We start from the raw sequence: 10,910 nt of genomic DNA, 5'->3' as shown, positions 1-10,910 counted from the left end.
CCCCAGGGGAGACACTCTCAGGGCCTAGGGCAGGGATGTCGAACCCAAAAGGTTAGGCAACAGACAAGGGGGCCCTAGGGAGCCCCACCGGCCAGGAAGCGCCAGCCGCAAAGGACCAGTCAGTCCTCAGAGAAGCCTGTGGGCTGGCCGCCGCCCGCCCCACACACACAGACGCAGCCCTCCCTTCTCAGCAGCTGTGACGTCTGCAGCTGCCTTTTCCTACAAGTCACTGGAACTAAAGATTAAATGCACGCCGTCATCCTTCCTCCAAGCAGGCAGGAATCCAAAAGGGCGGGGAGCGGTTCTCCCCAGCCCGGCGTGCACTCACCTCCGGCTGTGCCTCTGGGCTGCGCAGAGAGGGGAGTGGAGGGAGCATTTGCCGCTATTCCCACCCCGCCACGGGCCGCAAGTCTCTGGAGGGGGCGGCCAGGACGGGGCAGAGCGCTGGAGCCCCGGGGAGCAGCGGCAGACCTGCTTGCTGTCTCTGGCCCGGCTCCACCTCCAGCCAGCGGGTCGGGGCGCCCCAGACCCTCACTCCACCCACAGGAGTGAGGGGGTGAGGACGCAGCGTCCGGACCCTGGCTCCCCCGACTTCCCCAAGGCAGGTCTCCCACCTGCTCTGCTCCAGCAGGAGAAGCGCAACTAGATTTTGCCAGCCTCCCTCGCTGCGCACCGCGGAGTGCCTGAGCTACCCCTCCCAGACTCCACCTCAGATTTCTGCCCTCCCAGCTCCTTCCCTCTTTCCGTCGGCCCCACCGCACCCCTAAGCACGGGCTCTCACACTCAGGTGCACACACACGTTGACACCTGCACTTGCGGGCGCACACGCACATGCACACACGCTCACACCTGCCCCCGCGTGCGCAGAGTCCTCCGTCCTTTGCCTCCGCAGGAGCGGCCGGAGGCACACCCAGTACAGCCGCGGAGAGGAGTGGGTGGGGGCCTGGGGGAGTGGTGGCCGGAGCCTGGGGGAGGGGACGAGGATCCGCCCGGCCGCGGTCCCCTCGGGTTATCTCTGCACCTCCCAGGCTCCCAGTCATTCAGAACTGTTGGTATCCCCTGGTCACGTGGGAACCCCCCCACTCTCCACCCCACCCCCGCTGCCTTTGCCTGGGGCCCTTTAAATCGGTTATTACACCTTATTGCTCGGAGACCCGTCTGTACTGGGGGCAGAAGGGGAGGAGAACCCGGGAGAGAAGAGGGCGGAGGGGAGGAAGGGGGAGAGAGAGAGAGAGAGAGAGAGAGAGAGAGAGAGAGAGAGAGCCTCTGGTTCCTCTCGCTGGAGGAGGGAGTGACTGAGGGGCTGGCGACGAAGGGACAGGATGGCTTAGAAGCCTCTGCCAACAGGACCTGCACAGGGAGAGGCTCTAGGCAGGGTCTGAGGCCACGGTCATGGCTGGGGCTGCAGCGTCCCCTCAAAGGCCCTGAGCGCCACCCACCCCTCCCCTGGCCCCGCCTCTGAGGGACACCCCAGAAGTTAGCGTCAGTGGCACTTGGAAGCTACCATCGCAACAAGTAAGTTGTCTTCTTTTCCTCCTCCATTCCTCCCCCAGCTCAGCAGACTGGAAGGCAGGACGGCACTGTCAGGGCGCCCGGTGTCCCTAGCAACTGGCTTTAATCAGTCACCAGCCTGCTTGAGAACGGGAGGTGGGGGGGAGCAGGGAAGGGTTTAGGGTGGGTCCAAAGTTCAGCCGGGAAACGTGAGCTCTCCATAGCCCGCGGCTGGGCAGCCTTGGGCTGGGGAGTTCCTCGTTCATCGGACTGTAAGGCTGTTTTGGTGCCAGAGTGGGGGTACCTGCCCACCCCTACGCCCCCCTCGGTGGTGTGAGAGGCCAGGGCAGTGTGAGAGGGGCATATTTTCCTAGGAATTGGCTGTGCCTTCAGGTGGGGGTGGAGAGGGCAGGGTTGTGGGATAGGGGGGCGGGGTGGGGGAGCAGAGTGGGGGTGGGGGGGAGCTCCATCAGCCTTAGACCCCCAGCTTCATCTCACTTTCTTTCAAGCCTGGCCAAAGGCATTGCATGGCCTTGTTCTGCCCGCGCTTGCTGCCCGGTCACCTCCCGCACACCTCCCTATCTCTTTGTAAACATGTGTCAAATGGTTCAGAAAGGCCAGGAGTCCAGGCCAAGTGCGGGGAGAGGGAATAGGGAAGGGCATGGCCGTGGTCCCCATTTCCCCGGACCCAGGGATCTCCCTGGAGAGTAGTCTGCATGTAGCCCAGGTTTCCAGACTGCATCTGACCCTCAGCGGTCCAGGGCCTACCCCAAACTTCAGGTCAGGGGTCAGGTGAGATCAGTTTTGCAACACCAGAAGATGGGTGGGTACACGAGGTACACAAGGGTTTGATTTGTGTCAGGCTGTGCCAAGTACTTTGCTCTCTTTTGCTCCTTTTAATGGGACAGATATTATCACCCCGAGTCTACAGGCGAGAAATCGCAGTGTCACGAGGCTGAGTAACTTTCGAATGCACATGACCTACACGTGAGATCCCCACCTGGGTCTGATTCCAGACAAACTGTTTTTTTCTCACTAAGCTGCGCATCCTAGGGCCTTCTGGTTCACAAAGCACTTTGCATGTGGGAACGAGGCAGCAAGAGAAGCTAATACTTATGGCGCCAAGTACCGAGCTGGACACTCAGACTTAGTCTGGACGCCAGCCCCAAGGCAGAGGCCAGTTAATGCACCGGCTTTATCGCTGACACCGAGGCTGAGAGTGTTCCAGGCACTAGTAAGTGGCAGCGCTATTAATGTCTAAACCCTCGTCCTCTGGCTTCAAATCCAGAGTTTTCCCACCACCCAACACTAACCTTGGAAGGGGTTCTGGCCTTCCCAAATCCGTGTCTGTGCCTGGGACCCGGCTGCGAACCCTGCCAGCTGCCTGAGAGAGGCCAGGGCTTCCCAACGCCTGGGGGGCGACCCCAGTAGGGGCAGCGATGTTGCGGCCAGAGAGGAGAGGCGCCCGGCTGGGCTATGACACCGAAAGCTTGGCCAGGTCCACTGGGATCTCAGACTGTGGCTCTCGTGGATCCGATTGGGGATGGCGTCACTCTGTGCAGAGGTTTCAAGCCCCCTTTCCGTGGGGGTACCAGGGTGCAGGTGGTCCGCTTCTTGGCAATAATATCAAGGAATTGTCACTCACTGAATGCCTACTATGTGAGCTGAAGTGTTTTCTGTATGTGATGGGATTATTCTTTCCTCTCCCACCCACTGCTTTTTCCGCTCCTCCTCCCTCCACCTCACTTTATCCCAACGCCCCAGAGCATCCTGTACCCAGACATTCGGCCGCCAAGTCCACAAGGTACAGACTCACAACCTAAGGCTAGAAAAACAAGGCCTCTTTTACCTGGCAAGGTATGAGGGGGTTGTGGGGGGCATTTATCAAGTGTTTATTACTTGTCAGACTCTGTTAATTATGAGATTGATAATAATTATAATAGTGGCATAAATTACTAGAACAGCGACAGGGCCCCCTCTGGAAAAGAAATGATCACACAGAGAACTTTCCTGCACATTCCGTGAAAGCGCAGTGCTGGCCATCCTCCCCACAGCCCTACTAGGTTCACTCCCCAGCTCAGCAACAGTAAAGGAATCACCCCGACACAGGTGCTCCTGTCCCCTCCAAAAGCCACTGTTCCCTGCTGGCACTCCTCACAGGTGGAGTCTCTTCATTAAGCAGCCCACCTGCATTAAACAGAGAATGAGTGAGAGCCATCGGGCAGCAGCCGGGGGGAGGGTGCAGGGGGGGTGTGAGCCTTGAAGGGGCTGCAGGAAGCTCACTGCCTCCTCTCTCAGGGATGAAGTTGGGTCCCGGTGGGATCCCCATCATGCGTGTCCCTGTGGCTGGGAGCATATCCTGTGAGGTACAGGACCCTTTCCTCTCCGGGTCTGGCAGAAACGTCAGCATGACTCTGCCACGGACATCCTCTCAGCCGCGCTGCCCCCGGCAGACTGTGCAGCGCCGTCCCTGTGGGCTTTCTGCAAGCGCCTGCCAGGATTCTCGTCCTGAAGGGGCTCCGGTCCCCTGTGATGCAGTTAACCCTACGGCACACAGGAGAACTAGAGCGAACTGGAGCGCCCATTCTGCATTTACCATTTACTCCCAAAATGACCTGGTTCTCCATGCTTCTGTGGGCAAAGTCACAAAGGACATACTGAGCATTCACGTACTCAAAAACCACGTCTACTTCTAGTTATTGTTTTTAAATCAGCTCAGCAATGCCTTTATTTGATCACCTATAATGTGCCAGGAATAATTAATTTTTGAAAACCTTGGAATGTGGTCATTGGAGCAGGATTATGCCTTCCACTAAGGAGAATGTTCTCAAAAGCTTGCATTTTCTGAGCCATACATAGTTAGGGTGGGGGAGGAGGGCCCTGGAGAGGGAGGCAGAGTCCGGGAGTCGATTCGGGAGCAGGAAGGAGCCCTTTTCGCTGTGTCGGAGCCACCGGCAGGCCATCGAGGGCTGCCAGTGTCGCTAAGGGAGGGCCTACGGTCAGGTGTCTGCTGAGACAGTGGTCACCCGTGGAGGACTTTCTCTGTTTTTCCTAAAGACAAGATAAGAAGAAAGTGAGTTCAGATGCAAAGCATTATAGGGAGACATTGGGAAGAAAAAGAAAACACCTAAATGTGTCATTCTAAGATACTCGTGGAACGCTTCCTCCGGAACTGTTCTGACCCAGAGAGGGCAGCTCCCTCTTCCCGAGACCCAGGCTGCCGGGGGGACGGTCCAGTGGCCCGACAGCGCAGCACAACGTACCCAGCCCCTCCTCCCCGACATTCTGATAAGTGAGCTATTCTGGGCTCCCGCGCGCAGGCTGGCAGCGGCCCTTGCCAACAGCCGTGTTAAGTTAAATGTCAGGGCCAAATCTTTAACACATGACCCTGGAGATCTTGGCTGGTGCGCAAATGTTAAGTTCCACTGTCATTCGAATCCAGAGTGGGCTGTGGGGGCAAAGGTCAGGAAGAATCCGACCAGTCTGGCAGGTGGCAACAGCACTTCCTAGTCACCAAGGGTCAACCTATGTGGTGGCCGGAGGCTGGGCTGGGGCTGAAAAGGGACATGGAGGGGGAGGACAGGGGCACTCGTGACAAGCCTTCAGTCTCCCACTCTCATCTCCTGTGACTCGGTGGTTGGGGGTGGGGTGTGCTGCCGCCCCTGTGGCTTCTCTGCGCTGGTCCATGTGGCTCAGTTGGTTGGAGCATCATCTCATAAGCTGAAGGGTGGCGGGTTTGATTCCCATCAGGGTACACGCTTAGTCAGGGTGCAGACGAGAAGCACCCCGACGAGCAACCGATCAGTGTGTCTCTCACATCGATGTTTCTTTCCCCCTCCCTTCCCCCGTCTCTAAAGTCAATGGGCATGTCCTGGGGTGCGGATAAAAAGGCAGGTAAGGCTCTGATGCCATCATCTAACATTATTCCTCGCTGTTCATGAAGGAGAGGGAGGGGAAGAGCTAGAGTGGAGAAGTGGCATCTGGGGACAAGCCTGTGTCCTGTGCTTCGTCCTTGGAGCCTGCTCCCCTCCCAAGATCGTGCTATCCAGCCCCAGTGCTTAAAGGCTGCCCAGGAGGAGGGTCAGAACAGCGGCAGGAACAGCGCTGCCTCTGCTCCAGGAAGCTCGCCATCCAGCAGGGACAAGAGGTCCCGCAGGTGCCTGGCTTCCAGGGACACTTACAAACCAAGACGATGACCACTGGCTAACCAGGGCCAAGGCAGAATGACCCCCTGGGCATCGGGGTCGTTCCCGCCCACCCAGTCCCGAGTCAGGTTGCCTCAGTCACTTCGGAAAGCGCCCTTTGTGTTGGATGAACTTAAAGTCACTCAGATATTCCTTCAGCAATGGGTATGGGCCCTCCGCCTACCCTCCTACCCTGTGTCAGATGGCCCTCCCACACCAACGGGGCAGGCAGGGGTGCCCGTGAACAGTTACGGCATCGGGGTCAGTGCTAGGAGAGAGGTGCAAGGAGGGCGGAAGGAGGGCCGCGGAGAACCAGAGAAGGCTTCCCGGGGGTTGGAAAACAGGAGGGATGGTGAGGATGGCAGAAGAGAGTAGGGCGCCCGAAGGAGGGGCCGGGAGGGGCCGGCTTCCGCGGCCCTGAGCAGGCCCTGGCGGACTTACCCCCCTGCGTTGGATTTCCCAGTTTCTTAAGGGCTCACACTCAGTCCCATTTTACTTCTTTTTCCCCCTTCTTTTTCTTCTCAGTTTGCACCCTCCCCTTTTACTTCGTTTGTGTCTCTTGCTCTCACTCCTTCTCTGTGCCCTAAATGTCCTTTAGTCCCAGTCCTTTCCTACCGCCCCCACTCTTTTACTTTTTATTAAACGTTTCCTCCGAGATAACTATGGGGTCACATGTGCTGTAAGAAATAATGTAGAGTTCTCCTATGTTATCTACACAGTTTCTCTCAGTGGTGACATTTTGCGAAGCTATAGTTTTTATATCAAAATCCACCAAGAGTTGGCATACAACATTCCTCATAGCAAAAGGAAACAATCAACAAAATGAAAAGACAACCTAAAGAATGGGGGAAATATTTGCAGGCCACACGTCTATGAAGGGGTTTCTAATCCAAAATGCATAAAGAACTCATACAGCTCAATAGCAAAAAAACTTTTCAGAAGAATCTAACTAAAAAGTGGACAGAAGACCTGGAGAGAGTTTTTTCCAGGCATATGAAAAGATGCTGAGCATTCTTAATCATTAGGGCCACGCAAATCAAAACCACAATAAGATATCTGTCACCTGGCCCCTGTGACAAGAAGACAAGAAGTAAATGCTGGGAGGGTGTGGGGGGAAGGGAAGCCCACCACCGTTGGTGGGACCGTCAACTGGTGCAGCCGCTGTGGAAACCAGTATGGAGGTTCCTCAAAAATTAAAAACAGAATGACTTTGTGACCCAGGGATCCCATTTCTGAGAATTTGTTGAAAGGAAAGAAAACCGTTGTCAGAGAGAGGCCCGCACCTCATGTTCTCAGCAGCACTGTTTACGACCGCCAAGACATGGAGTCTGTGCACACACATATCCAGTACACGCACATACACATCGTACATGCATTAAATACATGTATAACATTATTCATATATATGCATATATACACACACTGCTATACTCGTACATATAACAGAATATTCTTCAACCATAAAGAATGAAAACCTGCCATTGACAGCAACGTGGACTGGAGGGTTTTGTGCTAAGTCATACGGAAAGACAAATGCTGTATAATTCCCCCTTCTAGACGGAATCAAACAAAAACAGAAAACTCAGAAAAAGAGATCAGATCTGTGGTTGCCAGAGGTGAGGGGGAGGAGGACTTCGGAACAAAACACGGTATTTTCCTCACCACGAAGGTCTTGTTGCCTTCTTTATAGTGGCCACACCTACCGTTCCCCCCACCACCACCCCCGCGCCACGTCCTCCTAAATCCCTGGCAACCGCTAATCTGTTCTTCTCCATTACTGCAATCTTTGTAGAGTGTTCTACGGAATAGAATGATACAGGCTGTGAGTGTGATCGATCTTTTTTCACTCCGTGCAATCCTCCGGAGACTCGCCCTGGTCGGTGTGTGTGGAGGTGTGTGAGTGGCTGTACAATGTCCCACCGCACGGGTGCGCCTCCGTGCTCTCCGCCGCTCAGCCCCCGGAAGACTCGGCTTGTTTCCATTTTGGAGCATTTGTACGTAAAGCCGCCGTCGGTGTCTGTGCGCTGCTTCCCGGTGTGACCCTGAGTTTGCGTTTCTCTGGGATGAGTGTCCAAGTGCAACTGATGGTTCGCGTGGTAGTTAAATGTTTAGGGTTTTTTCCTTCGAGAAACGGTCAGAGCTCTTCATAGTGGCTGCACCGTTGTACATCCCACCAAACGTCGGAGTGAGCCAGCTGCTCCACATCCCCGCCAGCGTGTGCGGTCGTGGCCCTTTCTTCAGTTTAACCGTTTGGATAGATGAGCAGACATGTCTCCCTGTGGTTTTAATTCACGTTTCCCTAGCGGCTAATGATCTCTTCCTTGTGCTTATTTGCCCTCCATCGACTTTCTTCAGCCAAATGTCCCTTCATGTCTTTTGCCCATTTCCTAATTGGATTGTTTGTCTGTTTTACTGCTGAGTTTTGAGAGTCCTTCCTAGATTCTGGTTACCAGCCCTTGTCAAACTTGTCATTTGCAAAGCTTGTCTTTTCATCTTTCAACGGGGCCTTCTTCAGAGCAAAGTTTTTTATTTTTGATGAGGTCCACATTTATCAGTTTTTTTTCTCTTATGGATCAGGCTTTAACTTGAACTTTTTGCCTGCTGCAATCTCGTAGAGTTTCCCCCACATTTTTTTCTAGAAGTTTCATAGTTGTATCCTTTACATTTAAGTTCATGACCTACTCGGAGTTCATTGAAGTCTGCGACTTAAAGGGCCGAAGATCCCTTTCTTGCCTGTGATGTCCAGCTGCCCCCGCTTCCACTCCGTTTGTTGAAAAGACTGTCTTTCCTCCACGGAACCCCGTTGGCACTTTTGCCAAAAGCCGGTGGGGCCTGTCTGTGAAGACCTGCTCTGGGCTCTCTGTCCCGCGTGGCTGATCTGCGTGTCTGCCCCCTGCCAGCACCGCACGGTCCAGACCGTCCTGGCTGTGCAATGAGTTTTATGACTGAGCGAACTGCTTCTGTGTAGTTTATTCTCTTTTCAAAATTGTTTTACCTATTCTAGTTCCTTTGACTTTTTATGTAGACTTTATTTTTTCTAATCCTCACCCAAGGATATGTTGTTTTCTAATTGATTTTAGAGATAGAGGAAGGGACAGGGGAGATGAAAGAGGGAGAGAGAGAGAGAGACATCAATCTGTTGCCCCTCATATACGCCCCGACCAGGGATTGAACCTGTAGCCAAGGTACGTGCCCTGACTGGGAATGGAACCTGCAACATTTTGGTGTTTGGACGATGCTCCAACTGACTGAGCTACCTGGCTAGGGCTATATAGATTTTAGAATAATCTTATCTATAGCTGCAAAAAAAACTTTGCGTGATTTTTATCAAAAATACATTAACTCTGTATGTCAGTTTCAGAAGAATTGACATTTTTACTGTGTTATATCTTCCCATCCACAAATAGCTTGTCTCTCCATTTATCTGGATATTCTTTGATTTCTGTCATCAGCATTCACAGTTAACAGCGGTTTTCTTTGATCTGGCATGACCAACTGTGTGCCCTTGAGCATCTCACTCGGTTTCTCAGATCTTCGTTTTACTTCCTGTAAAGTGGGTCTAATGGTACTGCCTTGAACTGACCTGGAAAAGGGCAAATAAGGCAGCACAGCAGAGGCATCCGTCTGGCGGTAGGAGTCCGATGACTTCTTTCCCTTTGGCCGACGCTTTTCTTCTTCCCAGCTCTCATTCTGATGCCCACGTTCATGGCCGTGTCTCTGCGCCGTTCTCTCGTTCTCAACCCCTTATTCTGATTCTCTTCCCTCCAGTCTTCTCTGATCCCACTGACCTTTTCATCTTTGATTCATTCTCTCTGGATATTTGTCTCATTTGGGCTCACCCAGTCAGTTCTCTTCTCCCTGGTTTTCTTTTCTTTTCTTTTTGTAAAGATTTTATTTATGTAGAGAGAGGGGAAGGGAGAGAAAGAGAAAGAAAGAAACATCAATGTGTGGTTACCTCTCTGGTGAACCCCACTGGGGACCTGGTTCGCAACCCAGGCATGTGCCTTGTTTGGGAATCAAACCGGCAACCCTTTGGTTTGTAGCCTGCACTCAATCCACTGAGCTACAGCAGGACTCTCCTTGTTTTTCTTAAACTTGGAGTTTGACTCTAGCGCTGGTCACCCTGAGTTCACACCCAGATCAACAGCACTAGCAGTTTACTCACACATCTTTATCTCACCTTCTTTATCTATTAAATGGGGAAAACAGAACCCATCTCATGTCTTTTCTGAAATAATGAAATGAATCGATACACGTAAAGCATTTAAAATGCAATCTGGTGGATGATGAGCCCCAGGAGATTTCAGCTACAATCACTAGAATTGTATCTATTATTCCCGGGCCCCTGCTCCTTTCTCACTATCTCACATACCTTCTGCCACACCCACCTTTTTAATTTGCACAGAAGTCTATTCGTACTCACACCACCTTGCTCCCCTGGTGCTGTCCTCTCCACACCCCTCCCATCTCCTCTTCCCTTATCGCCATCAGTAAACAGGCACCTGCCTGCCCAGGAAATTTGTCCCTTGGGTGGGAGAGAGGAAATAAGTGGTTTTGCATTCTGATTTAATTATTAATTTCCTTTATTATTTAATGCAGAATACCTACCCACAGTGCAGTTTGATAATGAAGAGAATGTAGCATAACTGTGCTGCTCACTTTCAAAGAGACAACAGGTTTAAAAGGAAAAGTCCTGCATAAACAGCTGCAAACCTGGAAAAGATGAAATGAATTAGTTTGATTTTCATGCCCTTTTGTTTGTAATTTTGCATACATCTTCAACGGAGGCTCGGGAGAGAGCATCTGGATCGTGGCCAGGGAGCCCGGGCTACGGAAGGATTAGGTTGAGTCGCAGGAATGACCCCATGAGTGGCCCACAGCCGCTGCCAAGGAGGGAAGTGAAATATTTCGTCTCAAGCAAGTGAGAGCCAAACGAGTTTGGGAACCTTAGTCGCAGGCTGATAGCCTGTTCCACACGCGTCCTACTCAACCATTAGCCACATGTGAAATGTTAAATGGCTTGAAAAGTACTCCTGTGTGACTAAGACTTTCAAGTCGATATTTCATACCTTGAATTAGGCCTATTTTGCCCTTTTAAAAATTGCTAAATAGCCCTGGTCAAGTGGCTCAGTTGGTTGGATCGTCATCCCATACACCAAAAGGCTGTAGGTTCAATCCTGGTCAAGGCACATGCCTAGGTTGCAGGTTCCATTCCCAGTTAGGCACATGTGAGAG

General features: G+C 52.7%; 1 protein-coding gene across 3 annotated transcripts in view; it reads left to right on the top strand.

Annotated features, from left to right (window-relative positions):
* Window positions 1-1,253: 1,253 nt before the first annotated feature.
* Window positions 1,254-10,910, top strand: part of KCNJ5 (potassium inwardly rectifying channel subfamily J member 5) — a 31,879-nt gene continuing 22,222 nt past the window's right edge. The window contains exons 1-2 of one of the 3 annotated variants that reach the window (XM_053659479.1): window positions 1,254-1,515; window positions 3,256-3,348. The gene's annotated coding sequence lies outside the window, so the exon portion shown is untranslated. Of the gene's footprint in view, window positions 1,516-2,638; window positions 2,726-3,255; window positions 3,349-10,910 lie in introns of those variants that run through there. The other 2 variants (XM_053659477.1, XM_053659478.1) reach the window with 2 other exon arrangements.

Source organism: Artibeus jamaicensis, unplaced genomic scaffold (assembly GCF_021234435.1).
Source record: "Artibeus jamaicensis isolate MK-2021 breed Jamaican fruit bat unplaced genomic scaffold, CSHL_Jam_final scaffold_660, whole genome shotgun sequence".
Taxonomy (NCBI): Eukaryota; Metazoa; Chordata; class Mammalia; order Chiroptera; family Phyllostomidae; genus Artibeus; species Artibeus jamaicensis.
The sequence above is the reverse complement of the archived record's forward strand: the minus strand, read 5'-3'. Positions and strand labels throughout refer to the sequence as shown.